General features: G+C 45.6%; 1 long non-coding RNA gene across 4 annotated transcripts in view; it reads left to right on the top strand.

The window, feature by feature from the left end:
* LOC118519977 (uncharacterized) overlaps positions 1-21,724 on the top strand; it is a 66,967-nt gene that overhangs the window by 21,959 nt on the left and 23,284 nt on the right. For 3 of the 4 annotated variants that reach the window (XR_013443677.1, XR_004909459.2, XR_013443679.1), the window contains 2 exons: positions 8,507-8,643; positions 9,041-12,523. This is a non-coding gene — a long non-coding RNA (uncharacterized LOC118519977). Of the gene's footprint in view, positions 1-8,506; positions 8,644-9,040; positions 12,524-21,724 lie in introns of those variants that run through there. The other variant, XR_013443678.1, reaches the window with a different exon arrangement.

The raw sequence follows: 21,724 nt of genomic DNA, 5'->3' as shown, positions 1-21,724 counted from the left end.
GTGATACTATATTTATATGGAAAGTTCCAAAATGTACCTAAATTAGATGGATTGAGACAGTTTAGTATGTGGGAAGTATCATGCAATTATATAGATTAAAAACTACATCAGAGATATTAAAAATGTTTGTTTAACTTTGATCAATAAATGAGCCAAAATCAGATGGCTTATAGTTCTAAGTATTATAATTATAAACATTGAAACAGCCTCCACGCTGATGATAAGGAAAACTGACTTTTTTCCAGTACCACTTAATTGGTGAAGGAATCAAGTTAAATATATGCCTTCCCTGCCTCAAATTATTTGTTAAGAACAAATATCCAGGTACCAATCCATTTTCTGTTATGAATGGGTTTAAATTGAATAAAATTCAGGGTACAACTTGTAGAGAAAAGACTATGATATAAAAGCACAAAAGAGTTGTGTGGGGACAAAAAGAAAGAAGGAAGGAAGGAGGGAAGAGTGAATGAAGGAGGGAAAGTTGAGATTAGCATTTAAATCAATAGACAAAACCTCCCAAACGTCGGTGGGCCTCATCTAATCAGTTGAAGGCCTGGGAGGGGAAAAAAAAAAAGACCAGTCTCCCTGAGTAAGAGGGAATTTTCTAGCAGATGGCTTCTGTGTCACTGGCACCACCAGCTCTCCTGGGTCTCCATTCTGCCGGACCCCAGTGCATATTTGGACTGGTCAGACTCTATAACCGATGAACCATGTCCTTGTAATGACTTCACACACACATCCTGTTGGTCCTGTTTCTCTGGAAGACCCTGACTGATCACACACCCTATCATTCTCCTTCATTTACACACACACAAAGTTGTCCTGAGATACTCTAAAACAATACTCTTACAAAACAGAAGATCTTTGTCCCAGGCACACATGCCTTTACTTTATCCCCAAGAGAGGCCAGGGGTAAAATGAGAAGTTTTAAAAGTGCAAACACCTTGGGGCGCCTGGGTGGCTTAGTCGTTAAGCATCTGCCTTCGGCTCAGGTCATGGTCCCACGGTCCTGGGATCGAGCCCCGCATCGGGCTCCCTGCTCCGCGGGAAGCCTGCTTCTCCCTCTCCCACTCCCCCTGCTTGTGTTCCCTCTCTCACTGTCTCTGTCAAATAAATAAAATCTTTAAAAAAAAAAAAAGTGTAAACACCTTTCTCATTAAGAAGAACTCTGAGGCACTAAGCTGTCAGAATGCCTGCACCGGCCACTGAAAAAGCCCACGGTCCGCACCCACCGCCCCAAAGGCTTTGCAAAGTGCCCAGGAGGAGACCCCTGCGAGGCAGCCCCCTCACACATGCTCTGGATCTCTCCCGACAGAGCACCCAGGCCAGAAGGCTGGTGATGCTTTGAGCACCTCTGTCTCCACGAGTATGGAGCGGGCCCTCTGCCTCCCTGGTCATTGGTACCACCTTCCACCAGGACTCCCTGCAGGTCCAGGCTCAGAGGCAGACGGGTGATGGGGGCCAGTCTAACAGCAAGCCGTACTTGCTTTTTATAAAACAGCAGTCCCTACAGACTCTCAATTGTGTCCAAAATTTAGTGCTCCTCCTTTCTGGTTTGTTTTTGGTTTTGTTTTAACTAATAAACTTAATTTTTTTGAGAGGAGCCATTTTGGGTTCACACAGCTTGTCTTTACAGCGCCCTCTGCTGCTGCCTCCAGTTACCGCATCCTTACTCTCTGGGTCCACACCTAGCTGGGGTAGCAGGTGGGAAAGGAAAAGCCCTTCTTTAGGTAAAGCAAGTATTAATTAAGCATGATCTTCTACTCCACATCAAGCACCTTTTAAGACACTGCAGAAATAGCAAATTTAAACAGAAAATTATTTTTTTACATTATTTCTTATTTAATAATATATAATAAATTACGTCAGCGATGATGTCAAAGAAAAATTGAGCAGAATAAAGTGACAGAGACTGAGGGGCTCAGCCAGTCACGAAGGGCTCCTCTCTGTTCGTTTATTTATTTATTTATTTAGATTTTATTTATTTGAGAGAGAGCGTGTGCCAGTGGGGGGATGAGCAGAGGGAGAAGGACAAGCAGACTCCACACTGAGCATGGAGCCCGATGTGGGGCTCAATCCCAGGACCCTGGAATCATGACCTGAGCTGAAACCAAGAGTTGGAGGTTTAACCCACTGAGCCACCCAGGCACCCTTCTGTTAGTTTATTTCTGAAGCTGGTGTAGGCATTGGGCCCTATTGATGTTGGCAAATGCAGAGACCATGGGGACAGATCCGAGGGAACAGCATATGCAAGGGTCCTGAGGCAGAGGCACAGGACAGTAAGTGAGGCCTGGGTGAAGGAGTCTGGGGGGGATGCCAGGCTCCCTCAAGGGAGACCCAGCTTTATTCTAGAAGGAACAGGAAGCATGGGGTTCCACACCATCCCCTCACTACCTATCCTCAGCCTCACCTCTCTTTCCTTGGGTTTGTGGGTATCCTGGGACATTTACAAATGGGGAACCACACAGGATAGTCAGTAGAGCACAGGGTTCCAAGTTCAGGTCAGGTGACTCTGTCTCTGTTTCAGGAAAATGCTTCTTTCCTTCCTGGTTCCCTTAGGGGCTTCCTCTACCCCACGATCTGAAACTCTGATTCTCCCTAATTGTAAAAGAGTTTTCTATGACCTGTGAAATCCAGTTCCTTTCTTCTTGATGATGGCAAAGACTTTATTTTCTTAATCCTCCCAGGAGGCAAGAGAAAATATTTATATTCCCTTTTTCCTAAAGTGACAAAACCATCAGGTTTCCAAATTTGGAAAGTCCCAATGTGCACGTTCAGGCTCACACTGCAGACTCCAACATGAGAGGCATGGCCGCCGTCGCAGCAGAGGTCCAGGTGCCACATTGGATGGGGCACATCTGGGATGCGTCTGAGCCCTAGCTTCACGGGCGCTGGCCTGGAAGGATCGGGAGTGGGGTCAGAAATGCTGAGATCCCAGAGCTTCCCACACTCACCACACTGTTGCTACAGTGATACACAGAAGCAGTGACACCGGCCTGGATGCAGCTTCATCCACAGAGAACAGAGAAGAAAAGCTCAGCCCCAAGAGCCAGGATGGGATAGCACGTCATGTCCACCAACAGACGAACAGATAGAGAAGATGTGGTGTCTACGTGCAGTGGGGTATTATTCAGCCTTGAAAAATAAGGAAATCCTGCCATATACCGCAGCATGGATGAACCCAGAGGACACTGTGCTAAATGGAACAAGGCAGACACAGAAGGACAAATGCCGCATGGTTCCCCTGCCGTGAGGGCCCTAGAGTGGTCCAGCGCAGGGAAGCAGAGTGGAAGGTGGGAGCCAGCGCTGGGGGAAGGGGGGGTGGGTGCTGTTCAAGGAAGAAAGCTTCAGTTGTGCAGGATGAACGAGTCTGGAGAGGGGCACCCACCCTTTGCCTGTGGCCAACAGTGCTGTGCTCTGCCCTTGAAAGTCTGTTAAGAGGGTACATCTCAAGTGTTCTTACCACAATAAAATAAAATTAAAAAAAAAAAATTGATTATGTAAATAATAAAAAAAAGATGAAAAAATGTAAGTAAGAGCTCAGCCATGAAAAAGTGGCCCCAAGGGATGGGAGGAATTGAAGGGGCCCCCAGGACTGTGGAAGCCCCAGCCCCAGGCCCTGGCCACACTAGGCCCCCCGGTGCACATCGTCAAGCTGATCTCCAGCGGAAGGTCTTAGGGGACATGTGCTGGCCCTCAGGACCAGCGGGGCTCCCTTGCCCCCTCCAGCAGGAGCCCTGAGATGTCCTTGTCTCCCTGGGACCGCAGCAGGGTTGCATTCTGGCAGAGGGTGCAAAGGCCAGCTCCCAGGGAAGCGGCCAGGAGGCTGGGGAGCCCAAGCTGGGGGACGCCACCTCTCCCTGAATGGGCCCCTGCTCAGTGGATTAAGGCTTCTGTCACTTGTGACCAGAAGATTTCTAACTGATTCATTTGGGTTTTTTTTTTTAAAGATTTTATTTATTTGCCAGAGACACAGCGAGAGAGGGAACACAAGCAAGGGGGAGTGGGAGAGGGAGAAGCAGGCTTCCTGCCTGAGCAGAGAACCTGATGCGGGGCTCGATTCCAGGACCCTTACGGACACTTACGGAGTGAGCCACCCAGGTGCCCCGAACTGATTCGTTTTGATAAAAATAACATTTAACATAGATAAATCATGAGGGCATTTGTAATATTTGTTGATAAACTACTAAACATAATTTTTAAAATCAACAATTATATGAGATGAAACTATTAAAGTTCCCTCGTTCAGTTTGTATCTTTTCCATCAAGGGTCCTATGACCCGATTCTATCATGACAAACTAAATTCTGTGCAGTACAGGCTGATTACTTAGTGGACAAGGGACGTTACCTATGAAGTGACCCAATCCTCTGGAGGAAAAAAAAAGTAGAAAGCAATAAAAACCTTTGAGTCCACAGATGGAAGACATTTTCAATGATGTTTCCACTGGTCTGAAGTGAAAAATACAAATAAAAAGTTAAATTCTCATTTTCTATGTTCTTAACCTAAGGAAGCATTTTTTGTGAACAGTGGGGAAAACAGTAGTGAAGTGAGCACGGGCCGCCGCTCCAAGCTCTTGGCCTGCGGATGGGAAGAGAGCCGCTGCCAGACCTCCTACCACCTCAGCACTTCTGCTGCCATGTACCCGTAAAAACCTTGTGGTCCCCAAGAAAGCAAACAGAGTTCTAGTTAAAATTCACAAAGAAATGTAAGAATTAAAAATCCATGCAGTTTTGACCTTACAGTACACTCTCACTCTTGACCCTTTGTGTATCATCTTAAATCCAGTTTCTTTCTGGGTCTCATAAGAATGAGATTTTCACTGGGAAATTCTACACCACATTTTACTGGTCCCACATATGCCCCAGTGTACAATGGCCTGAGTGCCCCCTAAGCCCCCTATTCCAAGCCTCTGAGCCTAGAGTCTGTGTCCCCATCAGACACACAGACACCAAGGTAAGCTCATTCATACAACAGTTGGGTTACTGTAGTCATAAAAGCCAACCAATTTCTCAGTTGGCTGGTTGAACTTTTAAAATTTATTTGTTCAGGGGCACCTGGGTGGCTCAGTTGGTTAAGTGTCTGCCTTCGGCTCAGGTCCTGATCTCAGGGTCCTGGGATCGAGCCCCGCATCGGGCTCCCTGCTCAGTGGGGAGCCTGCTTCTCCCTCTCCTTCTCCCTGCTTGTGCTCACTCTCTCTCTGTCAAATAAATAAAGAAAATCTTAAAAAAAAAATTTATTTGTTCAACTGACTGGTTGTCTCTTCACATAAATTTTATTTTTTCTTTTTTTTTCACATAAATTTTAAAATTTAGTTATGGCAACAACTTCATCTCTACTGAGGGAAATTACACGTTTTTTGTACTTAGTAAGGAGAACAGCATGGCTTATAATGCTTCTAGTGTGAATTCTTACCAGAATACAAACTTTAAGCTCAATCCCAGTAATTATGTTGGCCTTTACTGTTGGCATATTTGCATTTTCCTTTTGCTTGGTTCAATTTTGTATCTTCAAAATTGTCTACATTATTCAGCATATGTTTTAATATAAACCATCTATGTATTTTTAAAAGTCTATGGAAACAAATTTTTAATTCTTCAGAGAAAATGACTAAAATTGATAAGCTATACACCTTTGAGATTGTGTCATAAGAGTATCTACTTTTTTGCATAAAATATCTGTGTAGGTTACCAATCACTACAAAAATTGTTGCAGACCACCCTTGTTGTATGTGAATATTGATTGAAATACTGATGAAGCATCTTTTCTGGTTGCTTCCCCGGGAACCCTGTCACAGGCTGTCCTGGCTTCCGAGTGTGTGTGATTCTGTAACACTCTACTCATAACATTCCTCAACACCAGCATTTTCCAAACTACAAACAGGAAAGCACCAATTAGGAAACAATTGAATGTCCACCAACAGGAAAATGGGAAAACCAAGGGTGGTACATTCATATGATGAAACACTACTCGACAATAACCTCGATCAGCGGCTGATACACAGCAACATGGATAGATCTCAGAAACACTGTGCGGTTCAAGAGGAGCCAGACGCAGCACACATGGGCTGCAGGAGTCCATTTACGTGGGGTTCTGGGACGCGGGGGAAGCTGCTCCGTAGTCATGGAGACCAGATTAGCGGCCCTCTGGCGCCAGTGAGGACGCGTGGAGACAGACGGGCTGCAGGCCGCAGAAAACGTCTTGGGGATGGCAGTGTTCTCTGTGCACTCTTGTGGAAAAGGGATGAATTTTGTTTATGTAAATTATACTTTACACTGTTGGTTGATTTTTTTTTTTAATAAGTGTCCTGTGAGATATTCAAATGTGCTTGGCAAAAAATGGAGAGGTGTTGTGGTGAGCTAACGCTGGGGACAGGCGGGCAAGAACAGTTAAACTGGTTCATGTGTGCGGGAGTTCCCTGAACCGCAGTGGATGTGTGCGGAGGAAAAGCCGCTCCCGCGGTTCTGAGGATGGAGCAGGAGGTGCGCCCTCCGTCACAGCTGCTCTGAAGGGCGCCAGGCGTCCACACAGCGGCTTCGGCACCACCAGGCCCACCACACACCCCGTCCAGAAAAATGTTTCCTCCTCATGCCACAGAAATCACGACAACAACAATAGCAACCAAGTGGACTAAATTGAAAAATAAAGTCTCAGTGAAAAGCTGGTGCTGTTGGGTATTTGGGACGGTCATCCTAAAAGTCCAGTCTGACCTCCAGTCCCTAAGCACACATCTCTCAGGCTTCCATGTTTCTCTATTTCATTATTACACTCAATCAGGCGTTCCTTAAACTGTCACCATGGCTATTCCTCAGCCTGAGAAAACCAGCTTTCCTTTTCATCATGGAATAAAAGCTAGGAAAATGCCATTATTCACAAAAACAGGAGTTTATACCTTTTATAAACTAGTGTTATTTTAATATGAACATTTTGGGGGGAAATCTGTTATATTTTCCTGAAGTATCTTCTTGGCATTTTGTAAATGACAATGCAGATGTCCACCAGGCACTGCTTAGGAGGCAATCTGCAACATAAAGCAACTGAGGATGGAGGGGAGGCCCCAGAGGCTGGGGGAACAGATGAGCACCTGCTCTTCCAGGCAGGTGAGTGGTGGCCAGAGCCCAGGCATGCCTACTCTTGCATCCCCTTGAAACCGAGGCAAAATAACAGTGTAACTTCTAGAAATTCATACCCCTCCAAAAGAGTATGATTTTTCGTAATATTCCTAGCTTAAAAAAAACAACAACAACAAACAAAACCAAGAAGCCACTGTTCTGACACTTGAAAAACCAAATCCAAATTCACATGTTTTGGAGTTTGCCAATGGAAAGGTGATACAGATATGTCTTTGGGGAGGCTAAAAATCGGTTCCAGTGATTTTAGTAAGAAAAGTTGTCAATGCATTTAAATTAAAATCTAGAGAAAAAAATGTTTAAACATTTTTTTTCCATCAGAAACAAGCCAAATTAAGTAAGAAAATACTGTAAGAAGGAACTTACTTCCCCCCACCCAGAGAAGCACTCTTTGTGAGAACCAGTGGAAAGGAGCCCAAACTGCTGGAACCCATTCCCTATGAATTCATGGCGTGATAAATGTAAAGAAAATAAAAGACCTCAAGACTGTAAAAAAAAAAAAGAAAGAAAGAAAAAGAAACTTACTTCCAAAGGATCTATTTTGAAGAGCCGCAGAATCAGAAGAAACCAGGCCATGATCTTTTGAACCAGTTCTTGAAATCGTCCACTCTTGTTACATCTGTTGATCCTTCTTTGATTCTATTGACTGACATTCAAGTCTTCCAATAAAAAGTGTATAGTTTATATTCTTTCACTGCAGGAGTATGGGGCCCATAGTCTTTGGAAGCCTGTATCTGAGAACTGTCTGGATCATATTATACATTGATTTGCTCTTGGCTTTGAAAATGGTTTTAGTTCTGTTGCAACTCCATTTAAAAGCACCTATTAAAACACTCTGGTACAATCTATGTGCCTGGCTTTTGAAACCTGCTCCAGCAACAAAAATGCCATTTGCACAATGCCCATGTCAGCTTATGGTGACAGCAGTGTAATCATAGGCTTGAGCAGAAAATCAATAGTTGTAGCACCTGAAATATTGTAAAGAGATGAAGAAAATAAGAATTTTTAATTATTTTTAATGCCTTGGCTATTTAAACTCACTGGTCTTTTAAAATGGATTTCCCTAACAGGACTCAGGGATCCATCTGCTACCAGTTTGCTTGGCAACGTGAAGATGAGTTTTCTGCCTCATTGTGGCCCTTCCAGTGGATGACCCAGCTGATGGGATACATCCCCAGAGCCAGGCCCATACATTAGCTTGTGGCAAGTGACCTTCATAAAGGGAGACTCCTCAAGTGCATGTAACACAAGGCTTCACAGCAAGGCGGCATGAAAAGAGTTAGTCCGATCTGAAGATTTTCGCTCGGTAATTCTGGAGTAAAAGAGCTGAAGGCACTTATGTGGCAATTAAGTATGAATGTGCTCATTTCCTGACAGGCCAACTATGTGACTCTCACCCAGGGAAATCTTCCACCGATTCAGCACTGCACAGACGATGCAATCAGAGCTGCTGTGGGGGTGATGTGCAGCAGCGCTTCCAGATCGAGAGTAAGATCACGTCGTGTGCTTGACAAGTAAGCATGTTTCTATGGGGGATAAAGGATATAAGACAGCCATGGCCTACTCCAGCTTTTTGTGCCATCATTGTAATAGGTTATCCTTAGAATAATTAGGGTTCCAGTTCACAGAAATGCTGAGAAAGTGTAGATTTTGCTGGGTGCAAGGAGATGAGCATTCATTTCCTCAGTTCGTTCCCTTGGTTTCTACCTTCCGACCTTCCCCCACACTGAGGCAGCCAGCAGGCCCCGTTTCGGGAAGTGTGGCTGCTGAGCAGGCCCTCTCAGCTCCTTGGTTCCTACTTGGGAAGAGAGGTCCCTGTTTCTGAGGCTCCCCATATGTGAAGGTCCTCATCAGCACAGCAGATGGGGAAAGATGATGAAAATCTTTCCCTTTTTGTGCACATATAAACAGAAGGCCATCCGCATGCTTGCTGGCTTTCTTCCATCCTCGTGGGACCACACAAAAGGAGCCTCCAATGCCCGTGGAAGCACAAGGAAAGGAATGGTAGATGCAGGGGACCCGCCAAGCAAGCAGATGTTGGTGCCCTCGGTGGAGCTGCCTGTCCTGGCTGCAGAGTCTCTGAGGGGCACTGAGCACCTTCTGCACGAACCACTCCACTGCATGAATCATGTGTGTTTGTCTGAATTCACATAAAGAAATATATCCTGTGAGGAGTCTGGCCAGCAGCATAGCTCGAGTCCTCTCTATGTCATGGGTTCCCGGCGCGCCAGGGTTGGATGCCTGTCCCGTGTCCTGCTGACATGTGCAGCAGACAGGTGGTGCATCGCAGGAAGGGTCCCCTCCCTTCTGTGCCACGTCAACCACAATGCCAACGAGCGGCTATGAAGAGCATGCACAGTGAAGCCCGTGGGCCAAAAACAGTCTTATACCTATTTTTTTTCCCCACACTGTGCTTTCAAAGGAAATGTAAATGGTTCGAACATGTAAAATTTGAGAATGTTCACATTAAAAGTGTCTAGATTCTAGCTTCTCCAGAAAAATCAGTAGCTCCAACCCTCCAGCATGGCAGGAGCTGCCTGGGCTGAGAAACGATGCCCTTGCAGGATGATCATGAGCTCTCTGTGTGCCCAGGCCCTTCCAGGCCCATCCATTCACTTACCACTCAGCTCCCGGGGGCGGGCAGGTGGCCACCCTCCTTTTTTTTTTTTAAAGATTTTTTTTATTTATTTGCGAGAGAGAGAATGAGAGACAGAGAGCATGAGAGGGAGGAGGGTCAGAGGGAGAAGCAGACTCCCTGCTGAGCAGGGAGCCCGATGTGGGACTCGATCCCGGGACTCCAGGATCATGACCCGAGCCGAAGGCAGTCGCTTAACCAACTGAGCCACCCAGGCGCCCGGCCACCCTCCTTTAGAGAAATGACAGTGACCTTGACCTCAGAGCAATGCCAGAGCCTCAGGGAGAACCTGGAGCACTCCCCTGCCTGAGGGTTCAGCTCTCCCTCCTCCATGATTCCCCTAGCTTCATAGATAGAGCCTTTGACTCACTATTATTTTTTTAATTTACAAGGTCGCTGTAGGAATTTCCTCCAGAGGCAAGCCCAGCCAAGGTGCTGACATCAGACTGCCAAGGACGCATGGCAAAAAGAGAGGTGATGGGGATCCTGGGACATGGGATACAACAAATTTGGATCCATGCTCTCCGGGGTAACAGGTGCCAGCTTCTAGAAAGTTCTCCAGTAAGTTTTCAGTGGGACATGCACATTTAGAGAAAATACATTGTTTACTGACACCATTTCAGCTAAGCATTAGGAAAAAGTAAGAAATGCATAGCTTCTTGTAAACTATTCTTTTATTGAGCAACTGACTTCAGTATTTCAAGAATTTAAGATTAAAGTTATTCCTTATGTGCAAAGTAATATAAATGATGACCATTAAAAAAGATGTTAGAGGCATTGATTAAATTATGTTGTTTCATAGGATTTATTCAGCACATTAAAGTATTTAAGACCAATATATTTTTGCTGTTGACATAAAGAGAGAAGACAAATGTTAATAGCAATTCACTTTTTGAACTGAATCTGTTTTGTTCTTAATTAAGATTTTTTTCCTTCATGACACCAAAAGCAAAGCAAAATTTTTTTAAAAGTGGGACTATAGTGGGGCAACTGGGTGGCTCAGTTGGTTAAATGTCTGACTCTTAATTTCGGCTCAGGTCATAATCTCAGGGTTGTGAGATTGAGCCCCTTGTCGGGCTCTATGCTTGGGTGTGGTGTCTGCCTAAGATTCTCTTTTTCCCTCTGCCTCTGCCCCTCCCTCTCTCAAAAAATATAAAAATAATGAATAAATAAATAAGTAAAAAGTGGGACTATAGCAAACTACAAAGCTCCTGCACAGGAAGGGAAACCATCAGTAAAATGAAAAGGTAACCTATGGAATGGGAGAAAATATTTGCAAATCATATAAGGAATTAATATACAAAATATATGAAGAACTCATATAACCCAGTAGAAAAAAAATCCAATTAAAAAATGAGCAGAGGACCTGAATAAACATTTTTCCAAGTAAGACATACAGATGGTCAACAGGTACATGAAAAGATGCTCAGCATCACTCATCATCAGGGAAATGCAAATCAAAATCACAATGAGATATCACCTCACACCTGTCAGAATGGCCATTAACAAAAAGACAAGAAATAAGTGTTGGCAAGGATGTGGAGAAAACCCTCATGCACTGTTGGTGGGAATGCAAACTGGTACAGCCACTGTGGAAAACAGTGTGGAGGTTCCTCAAAAAACTAAAAATATAACTACCATATGATCCACCAGTAATTCCATTCCTGGGAATATATCCAAAGGAAATGAAACAGTATCTCAAAGAGATGTCTGCACCCCCACGTTCATTGCAGGATTATTCACAATAGCCAGACAGGGAAGTATAGTGTCCATCAACGGATGAATGGATAAAGAAGGTATGATACACATTTATAATGGAATATTACTCAGCTATGAGAAAGAAGGAAATCCTGTCATTTGCAACATAGATGGACCTTGATGGCATTATGAAATAAGTCAGAGAAAGATAAATACTGTCTGGTGTCACTTATACATGGAATCTAAAAAAAAAAAAAAAGTTCAAACTTGCAGAAACAGAGTAGAATGGTGGTTGTCTGGGGCGGGGGCAGTGGGGAAATAGGGAGAGTTTGGTAAAAAGGTACAAACTTCAGCTATAAGATGAATAAGGTTTGAGAATCTAAGGTACAACATAGTGACTATAGTTGCTAATAGTGTATTGTGCACTTGAAATTTGCTATAGTAGGACTTAAATGTGCTCACAAAAAAAAAAGAAAGATTTGAGGTGCTACATATGTTTAACTAGATGGAGTGAATCCTTTCACCATACATAGGTCAGATCACCACAATGTATACTTTAAATATCTTACAATTTCTTTTGTCAGTTCTCAATAAAGCTGAAATTTTAAAACTTTTTCCTTCAAAAAACCCTCTGAGAACCAGAAAATCCCCAAAAGCATTTAAAAAGTAATTAAGTAGCTGCTAAGACCCACTTTCATGTGCGATTGTAGCAGTGTACTCTGTGGAAGTTCCAAATCACCAACACTAGCGCCACTTGCTTTCTCCCTCGCAGACACTATTTCCAGGAGATGTAATTTGGTCTGTGCGAAGTATCTTGCCTAGAGAAAGTGCACTCAAGCCTCTCCCAGAGCACATCAGAGAGAGATGGCAATACACTGCTAAAATCGTAGTTGCTTAATCTGGACTCGGCAGGACCACAAATAAGACTGCCGTTTTGAAAATGTGGAAGAGGACCTGTTCGGGTGAATCAATGTAAGCATAGGATGCAATTCAGAAGAGGTCCTCTGTCAGGGAATGGGGGGGTCATAGAAATCTGGTGGTTATGACAAACGCTTCTCAAGTCCTCACCGGCAAGACAGTGGAACCCTGCGTGGACCTCCTAGTCTGGGGGGATTACCCACTTTCCCTTTCCTTTTGTTAGGATCCATATTCAAGAAGAAGAGAAAATAAACAATTTAATAACTGCTTTGGTGGTGGGGCATCTGGTTGTCTCAGTCCGTTAAGTGTCTGACTCTTGATTTCGGCTCAGGTCATGATCTCAGGGTCTTGAGATGGAGCCCTGTGTGGGGCTTGCACTGGGTGTGGAGCCTGCTTAAGATTCTCTCTCTCCCTCTGCCCCCCCCCGCCAAAATAACAATAAATAAAAATAAAATTAAATAACTGCTTTTGAGGACGCTGGTGTACTGCCTGGATCTCCCTCCACACCTGGCCCTCACCCCCCCGCACCTGGCCCTCACCCCCCCGCACCTGGCCCTCACCCCCCCGCACCTGGCCCTCAGCCCCCTGCACCTGGCCCTCAGCCCCCTGCACCTGGCCCTCACCCCCCCGCACCTGGCCCTCACCCCCCCGCACCTGGCCCTCACCCCCCTGCTGCCTGGAGTACCTGTTGCCGACGGTCCCAGATGGCTCCCTCCTCAGGAACTGCCCTCAGCAAAGAACACTGCCTCATCCAAGGTCACCTGCCCTCCCTGGAGGGTGCAAGGCCTGGACCCCTTACCTCAGAGCAGGTCCTCTGAGAAAGGCCATCTCTGCTCAGAACTGAGCCCACTGGGGCTGCTGCAACACCCGCATCACTGCCAGCTCTGCCTGCCGGCCCTTCTGCCCTCAGGCCCTCACAAGGTTGCTGGCTCCCAAGAGGGCACCTCAAAGATCCTGCCTACAAATCTCCCTTCAGACTCTCTTCTCTAGGGAATCCCAACGATAGTGTGGCTTCTGCCACTTCATTTTTTTATAGGAGTGTTGCAAATATATCAAAATGTCCCAACCGTCATAAAATTGTCATGCGCTGGTCTCAAGATTTTCTCTTAGAGGGTGGTATTAACTGACATTGACAAAGGAATGCTATTTTTGTTCAATGGTGACAAAAGTCATATGACATCAAAACAGCTGTCAAGCAGTCAATTTCGTGGAGACCAAAATTATAAAATTATTTTGAAGCATTATCTGTTTTTTTGGCAGGTACTTAATTACTTGAAATTTATGGCCATTAAATTCAAGTGGGCTGCTTTAATTTAACAATCAATTAACAAAGCGTAACAGGGCTTCCCTTTCTAGGTGCGCTTGGAACAATCTCGATGAAGGGGAATCTTGCCTTCAGGCACATTGTGAGTTGTTCTTGTCAAAAACCAGTCTATGTTCTACGAGTTTTCAGATGGAATTTGGAATAAAAACATGCTGCTTCTGAGCAGATTTTGGAGGCAAGGCATTCTGGGTGCATCTGAGCGGCACGGGTAGGGAGTGGGGTGAGGGACAGATGCCGAAGTAGCCCCATCCCCACCCACACCTGACGACGCCCTCCATGCAGCACTCACTTTAGAATCCATTTCACAGTAATGTCACTAAAGGTCCAAAGGCAAGATGAGGGAATGATCTTGTGAAGTGATTCTGTGCAAGATGAGGCATTTTCTATTTCTTCTGGCTCCCAGAGCTGCCCACCCTTATCAAACTGTGTCCCTGGGGCCCTGAGAAATGTAGGCCCAGCGTGGGGAGCCCTCCCTTCCAGGCGTGGCACCTGCTGCACAAAAGGCAAAGGCAGTGGGCACCACTGGTCTGAACGGTGCTTCTTCTCCAGGCCGATACCTTTCTGACCTCCCCTAGTCTAAAGAAAGGGAGGCGGGTTCAACAGAAGGGGTTTCCAACAGCGCATGTGGGTACTTGAGGAATGTGGCATGGAGTTTTGCATTTCTTTACCTCAAACTTCTTGGAGAAAGTTACCAGCAGGTCAGTGAGAGCCATGCGACCAGCTCACGCTGGGCCAAAGAAGCCGCGTGGCAGAAAGCAACCAACGTATCAATGGCAGGGATGGAGCCGCGATGGACGCAGACCGTCCATTATGTCAACCGGTGCAAATCAGCAGAACTCCCCTGTTAAAAAAAGAAGGGAGGGAGGAAGGGAGGAAGGAAGGAAGGGCCATTGCCAGTATTTATAAAAAGAGAAAATCCAGCATCTCGCCACCTACAGGAGGCATACTTGAAATAAAAATTCATGTGCATTAGAAAGTAAGCTGTGCCCTGCTGGTGCTGATGGAGAGAACCAGGATGGACACCAGTGGGAATCCAGGATTGCAGGGACTGCAGGAAGCCGGCACGGCTTCACCCTGGCTAAACAGCCCCCGGGCATCAGCTTAAGTCTAACAGGCATGGACATTCTGTGGATTGGACCAGAGACGTTTCCAATTATGTGTGACCTACTTTACCTAAGTTTGCCAATGGCCAGGTACGCACATGCTGGTTTCCTCTCTCTCCCGCTCCCACTTTTGTCCCCTCCCTAATTTAGCCCCAACTCAATACAGACATTCCCTCTGAGGATTTATTTTTAAGCTGATAATATTATGTCCCCAAAACAAAACTGCAAAAACCCCAACAGTATAGCAAGAATAAACTGACAAATTCCCTGACAAGAGCCGGCTTCTAAAATACAAGTGAAGATACAACTAAATAAGATCAATTTTCCACACAACTTAGAAATGAGTTCTCCTTCTAAAAGTGGCCTAAACCACCCTAAAACATCACCTGTCACTATATAGCTGCAGGGATTTGGGAATGTCCAGGTGTGATCAAGTGGCATAAATCCCGGAGGAGTAGATGGCTTGGACTCAAAGGTGCTTGTCGCTCAGGGAAGCTGAAATCACAACACGTACGGACTTGCCAGCGTTCCAGCCATGTGCGGAGGGAGGCTGTCCTGCTGGCCGGCACTGGAGGCCCTCATCCAGGAATGATGGATGCATCAGCCACCTCAGGACAGGAGCTCAGCTTCTGATTCAGAGCTGTGTCCCAAGGCTTCCACCTGGCAAGATGCCGTCCAAGCATCTTACGCACACCTATTTTCCACCCAAAACAGTCTCCTAAGAATGATTGGCTTCCAGTATGGAAGGGAGAATGTGTTGAAGAGAAGAACTGAGCTTCTGTGCTTTACTCACTGGAAAGTAATAAACTGGCATTTTGGTTTATACATCAGTCTCTTGAGAGTTTGGTTAACTTGGGTTAACTATGGATGCTACCCTGGAGTGAAGACCCTACCAGGGAGCCAGTTCCCAGGAGAACACTGTCTGAGTAGCCAGCAGGTGCCTTCTTTGGCATCAGAGTGGGGTCAAGGCTTCTGACAGAACATTCAGAATCAGCCCTCCACCAATACCCCCAGAACCCTCTCTCTATTTCAGTTTCCATCAGAAAACATTTTCTCCAAGGAGGAAAGTTCCTAGATGTGTTGTTTTCTGGGTTGCACTCCAACACAAATGTCTCCTTCAGAACTAGATATCCCAGAGGGAAGACTTAGTATGACACGGAGGCCCTCATTCTCTTTGAAAAAAGCTGTCACATATTTCACTGCAAATTAACTGAATCATAATTTAATTCATTTCAAGTCACTGGTCGCAATATTGAAAACTATTCTGCGTGAGTGAGTATACACAAAGCGTGGATTCATCTCTTATAAGCTCATCAAGATAAACTTCTGTATCAGTAATAATGCCAGAAATAAGGAACTTATTTTGAATAATGAACTCTTCCCACCTTTTATTTGTCTAAAGAGCTTTTTTCCCCCCATTGAATTATTAACACTTAACATTGGTACAAAATAGTTCTTCCAGATTTGTTTCTTTCAAAATGAATTTCTTACACATTTAGTTCTCTTAAAATATGCCAACTGACTATAAATCTCTCAATTCTAAATGTGTAAAGAAAGTCTTACTAGAAAAGTAAGTTGCATTAAGGGAGAAATTAAGTTGCATGAGGGAGAACAGGGGATGATGCCCTGAGCGGAGAGCAGCCACAGCTTGGGAACTGGAGCCATGACATCTGAGAAAAGAAAAGAGTAACTATTTGCTTTTTATTGTTTGAGATGAGTCACATCTTGTACCCTCAAGATTCAGGCTGGAAGCAGGGAGCAGAGTTGAGAGAAGGGGCTAACGCCCCTCACCCTTCCTCAGGGTGCCTGTGAGGGTTTCCCAGCTAACCCCTCAGTTACCCCCGTTTCACAGACGTAGGAATAGAGGTGCAGGAGGATTCAGAATCACCTTTTATCGGCTACACATCAGTTACCTGGACACCTGACAGTAAGAGAAAGAAGAGGAGATGGACACGCAGCCCACAGGGTTCGGGATTAAATCGGGGGTCCTGCACAGATGCTTCGTTAGGCCAGCAGCAGCCACCTGTGGGGGGAAGGTGGGCTCAGGGGGTCTAGCTGGGCTGGTGCAGAGAAAGAGTGAGCTCAGCGCAGTGTGGGGACACAGAAGAGGGAAGGGTGTCCGATCGTTCTGGGCGTTCACAGTGAGGTGCCGGATCCAGGGCTGCTGGTGGAAGCAAAACAGGGAAGCAGGCAGCAGACGGATAGAATTGGAACAGGCGGAAATAGGTTTTTAAACCCAATTTCCATTTTTCCATTTGTCTGGCTTTTGAGAGGAAATTTTCTGAGTTGAGGCCCCCTCCCACTGAGCAGGGAACCTGACATGAGGCTTGATCCCACGACCCCAAGATCATGACCTGAGCCAAAATCAAAATCAAGAGTCTGAGGCCCAACCAACTAAGCCACCCAGGTGCCCAGAAGCCCTTTTTAAAAGTCTTTTAGTTACTGTGAGTGCTTGGTAACTGTTAACAGCACCAAAACTATTCGTGATAATTATTGGCCATAGTCATTGACAGTTTATAGCAGGAGGCAGCAAATTACGGCCCACAACCCCCTTTTGGGCAGCCTGCGAACTAAGAATAGTTTTTACATTTTTAAATGGTTGGGGGGAGAAAAGAAGACCACTATTTAGTGACATGTGAAAGTTAAATGAAATTCAGATTGTGTCTGTAACACATGTCCAAAATAAAGTTTTATTGGAACACAGCCACACTCTCCCATTTACACATGGCCTGTGGCTGCTTTCTTGTTCCCGTGGCAGACTGAGGAGCAGGGACAGAGGCTTGCACACCGCACATGTTTGCCATCTGGCCCTCCAAGGACGGTGTGCTGCCCTGTGACAGAACAAAGTATTCTTTTCTTCTTTAGGTCACCCCTTGCCTGTTATCATAATATTGTGGATGGCCGGCTATGAAGACATGCATAAGTTTATCAAAGATATTTGGAAAAGAGAGAGAAATCAGAACCACACAAAATGGGTAGTTGTGAAGTAAAAGGTAGGGGGACCTTCCCAAGGTGGATTTGAGTTTTGCAGCCTGCAAGGCCTCGCAGTTCTTAGACGTGCTCCGGGATTTAGAGGGTGGCTCATATCCACAGTGTGCATGGAAGAGCAACACTGCACAGGAGCGTCAAAACCCCGATTACAGTGGAAAGGTTTGGAAAATGCTATGTGGAGGAGACACCTGCACCCCCGTGTTCCCTGCAGCGTTATTTACCGTAGTGAGAATAGGGAAGCAACACCCATGCCCGTCGATAGAGGAACGGACACAGAAGGTGTGGTGTGTACATACATAAAGGAATCCTGAGATTTACCACAACATGGATGGACCTGGAGGGCATGATGCCAAGTGAAATAAATCAGTCAGAGAGAGACAAATACTGCATGATCTCATTTGTATGTGGAATTAAAAAAAAACCCAATGTCATAGAAAAAGAGATCAGATTTATGGTTCCCAGAGGCAGGGATGGAGAGGGGAAAGGGATTGGAGGAAAGTGGTCAAAAGGTCCCAGCTCCCAGTGAGAAGACAGGAAGTAGGGTGTGAGGTGCGCACAGACCATAGCCGCCGCGACCACATGATGCACAGGGAGGTAGTTACAGTAGACAGCTTCGAAGGGATGAGATCTCCTGCGGATCTGTTTGAGATGATGGATGCTCACTAAAGTGATGGTGGTGACCATTTCACAATATCTGTAAGTCAAGTCACTGTGCTGTATGTCAATTATAGCTTAATAAACCTGGAACAAAGTTTTTAGAATGGACAGGTTTCAACTCACATCACATTAACGCTGTTGGGATTGTCCACTTGGCCGATCGCTAAGCAATGTTTTCTTGGGAGTGGGGTGAGGTCCAGAGTGACAACAGCTAGTAGCAGATGTGGACATTATAATGGGTGTCCTCAAGATACGAGAAGCTAACGATTGTGTTAGAGACATGTGCCACGTGTGGGATGTAGCCCCTGGTGGGTGCCAGGTGAGCGCCATCCCAGAGGGCTGAGTTGGAATTACTGACTCAGGTTTCTATTACACTGCTATTCATTTGTTTCTTGGATTTTTTTGGCAGGGGGGGTTAGTTTTTTGCCTTTTAGAATGTTTGCTACATCCAACAAACCAAAGAATCAATGTGACATAGTAAAACTTTGAATCCATAGCGTTTAAGAGAACATTGGCATCACCAGGCTGGGAGTGTTCCTCTTGGCACACAGTGCACCAAGGTGCAGAGAAACCCCCAAGTTCTCACCCACTGCTACCTTTCGGGTTTAAAAATATAGTTTTAGGGCACCTGGGTGGCTCAGTTGTTAAGCGTCTGCCTTCGGCTCAGGTCATGATCCCAGGGTCCTGGGATCGAGCCCCGCATCGGGCTCCCTGCTCAAAGGAGAGCCTGCTTCTCCCTCTCCCACTCCCCCTGCTTGTGTTCCCTCTCTCGCTGTGTCCCTCTCTGTCAAGTAAATAAATCTTTAAAAATATATATATAGTTTTAAAATATAGACCTGATTTCCATCCTTGACCATTGGTCAGGTTGCTTATATCCATAAGTCACAAAGAACCCAAGCAGCAAAATGATCATTAAAATGTAAATGTATCTTTAGCCCCGAGGGCCTTGGGTCAGAGCTACAAGCCTTCAAGGGCCTGTGAAACCATCTGAGATTTGAAAAAAGGAAGGAAAAAATGTGCATTTCAAAACTAATCTCTGGGGGCGCCTGGGTGGCTCAGTTGGTTAAGCGACTGCCTTCGGCTCAGGTCATGGTCCTGGAGTCCCGGGATCGAGTCCCACATCGGGCTCCCTGCTCGGCAGGGAGTCTGCTTCTCCCTCTGACCCTCCTCCCTCTCATGCTCTCTGTCTCTCGTTCTCTCTCTCTCAAATAAATAAATAAAATCTTTAAAAAAAAAAAAAACTAATCTCTGTTTAAGTAACTGTTGACAAAATACAGCATTGGGTCAGCAACTGAGTTTTCTCTGATAGAGTTGTTCGTGGGGCGTGTCATGGGGCCACACCCTACTCTCAGTCCCTGCCTTCCCCGCATTTTCACTTGAGAAGAGATAAAAAATGACAAACATGAAGTCGGGTAAGAGCAGAGCTGTGAACAGAAATATCCCGCCCGGTAGGAGGGCCCCGGGGTCAGGGGGAGGTGACCTCTGGCAGAGAGCTGTGTGAGGAGGGGCCACCCCACATCCAGGGGAAGGGGAGCAAATCACATTTGCAATTCTAGATTTTCTAGTTACCACAGTATGAAACTACAAAGAAACAGGTGGGCTTAATCTTAATACCATATTCTATTTAACTCAATATACCAAAATATTATTATTTTGACATGTAATTGACATTGACAATTTTAATGAAATTTTTGCTGAGTGGACAGGATTAAAGCTGATTGAAATGGACAACAGTGTAGCATTAATCTAGGTGAAGCGTGTTTTATCGGCACTTTTGGCCAGTTAGGACTTTAGGAAACTGTTTATCTTTCTTTGGAGAATCTTTTCCTAATGTAGGGAACTGAAGTATTTCTGATTAGGATATTTGGGAATATCTCGCAAGAATTATTTTAGAATTGCTTTCTTGGGGCGCCTGGGTGGCTCAGTCGTTGAGCATCTGCCTTCAGCTCAGGTCATGATCCCGGGGTCCTGGGATCGAGCCCTGCATCGGGCTGCCCCCTCAGTGGGAGCCTGCTTCTCCCTCTCCCACTCCCCCTGCTTGTGTTCCCTCTCTCGCTGTCTCTCTCTCTGTCAGATAAATAAATAAAATCTTTAAAAAAAAAAATTTAGAATTGCTTTCTTAGGTAACTTGCAATTCCTAGTATTAACAAAGCCTGTTATATTCCTCCCCACAAAGAATTTGTGCTCATAAAATGTGTGTAAGCTGGTAAGGAAGTAAGAAGCAGAAAGTGAGATTCTGTGAGACAAATAGGCTAAGCACAGCTAAGAATACACATACGTCCCCTGTGCTGTGAATGCTCATCAGTAGTTCAACAGAACATGCTCAGAGGCAGTGCTGACGGACCTGCTGCTGGCTGCCACTAACCAGACACAGAGGACCCCGGCCCGCGAGCACTAAATGGCACTAAGTCACACCCTTGCTGGAGGCCAGGTCACCCATCTCCCTGGGAATCCACCCTGTGACAGAGGAACAATAGAAGGAGCTGTTTCCCAAATTTAGGAGAGGATTAAGAATGACCTGGATGCTTGCTGAAAATACAGATTTGGGGCCCAAAGCAGGGAAATCTTGCTTTAGCAACCACTGTGGATCGAAGTGAACTTTTCAGTACCAAGGAGGAAGGGAAGGAACCTGGGGTTCTAGGTGCTGCCCTCCCCGCCACATCCCTCTGCACCTCCAGCTCCCAGCTGCCTCCTTGTCCATTTATAGCAAGGAGGACACGGGGACACCTTGGTCAGGGCAGATACTTCTTCTGTTTCTTGGCTACGAGGGATCCTGACCCTAGGTTTCAGAGTCCACCTGCTGTTGGCAAACAAAAACAACTTTTCTCTTGGGGTGTGTGTCAGCAATTATTAAAGCGAGTGCACTGGGACATCGTGAAATTCTTAAACGGGAGAAGCCGCATGGCTTTTAGTCTCTGAGACGATCATCTGTGTGGCAGGCTCTCTGCCAACCAGGACCTGCTGCACTCCTCTGTTCTGTGTTTTAAAATATGGTGTGATTAGAACATGAGCAATCATGTCCTGAAGATGAAAACAAGACGGCCAATAAGCCCATGAGAAGATGCCTAAGGCCATTAGCCATGAGGGAAGTGCAAATTAAAACCATGTGGGATATCACTACAGACCTAACGGAATGGCTGAAATAAAAAATATCGACAACACCAAATGCCTGTGAAGATGCAGAGAAACAGAATCATTCCGACACACTGGAGGGAATGTGAGTTTGTGTAGTCACTCTGGAAAACAGTGTGGTAGTTTTTACAGAACTA

Source organism: Halichoerus grypus, chromosome 14 (assembly GCF_964656455.1).
Source record: "Halichoerus grypus chromosome 14, mHalGry1.hap1.1, whole genome shotgun sequence".
Lineage (NCBI taxonomy): Eukaryota > Metazoa > Chordata > Mammalia > Carnivora > Phocidae > Halichoerus > Halichoerus grypus.
The sequence above is the reverse complement of the archived record's forward strand: the minus strand, read 5'-3'. Positions and strand labels throughout refer to the sequence as shown.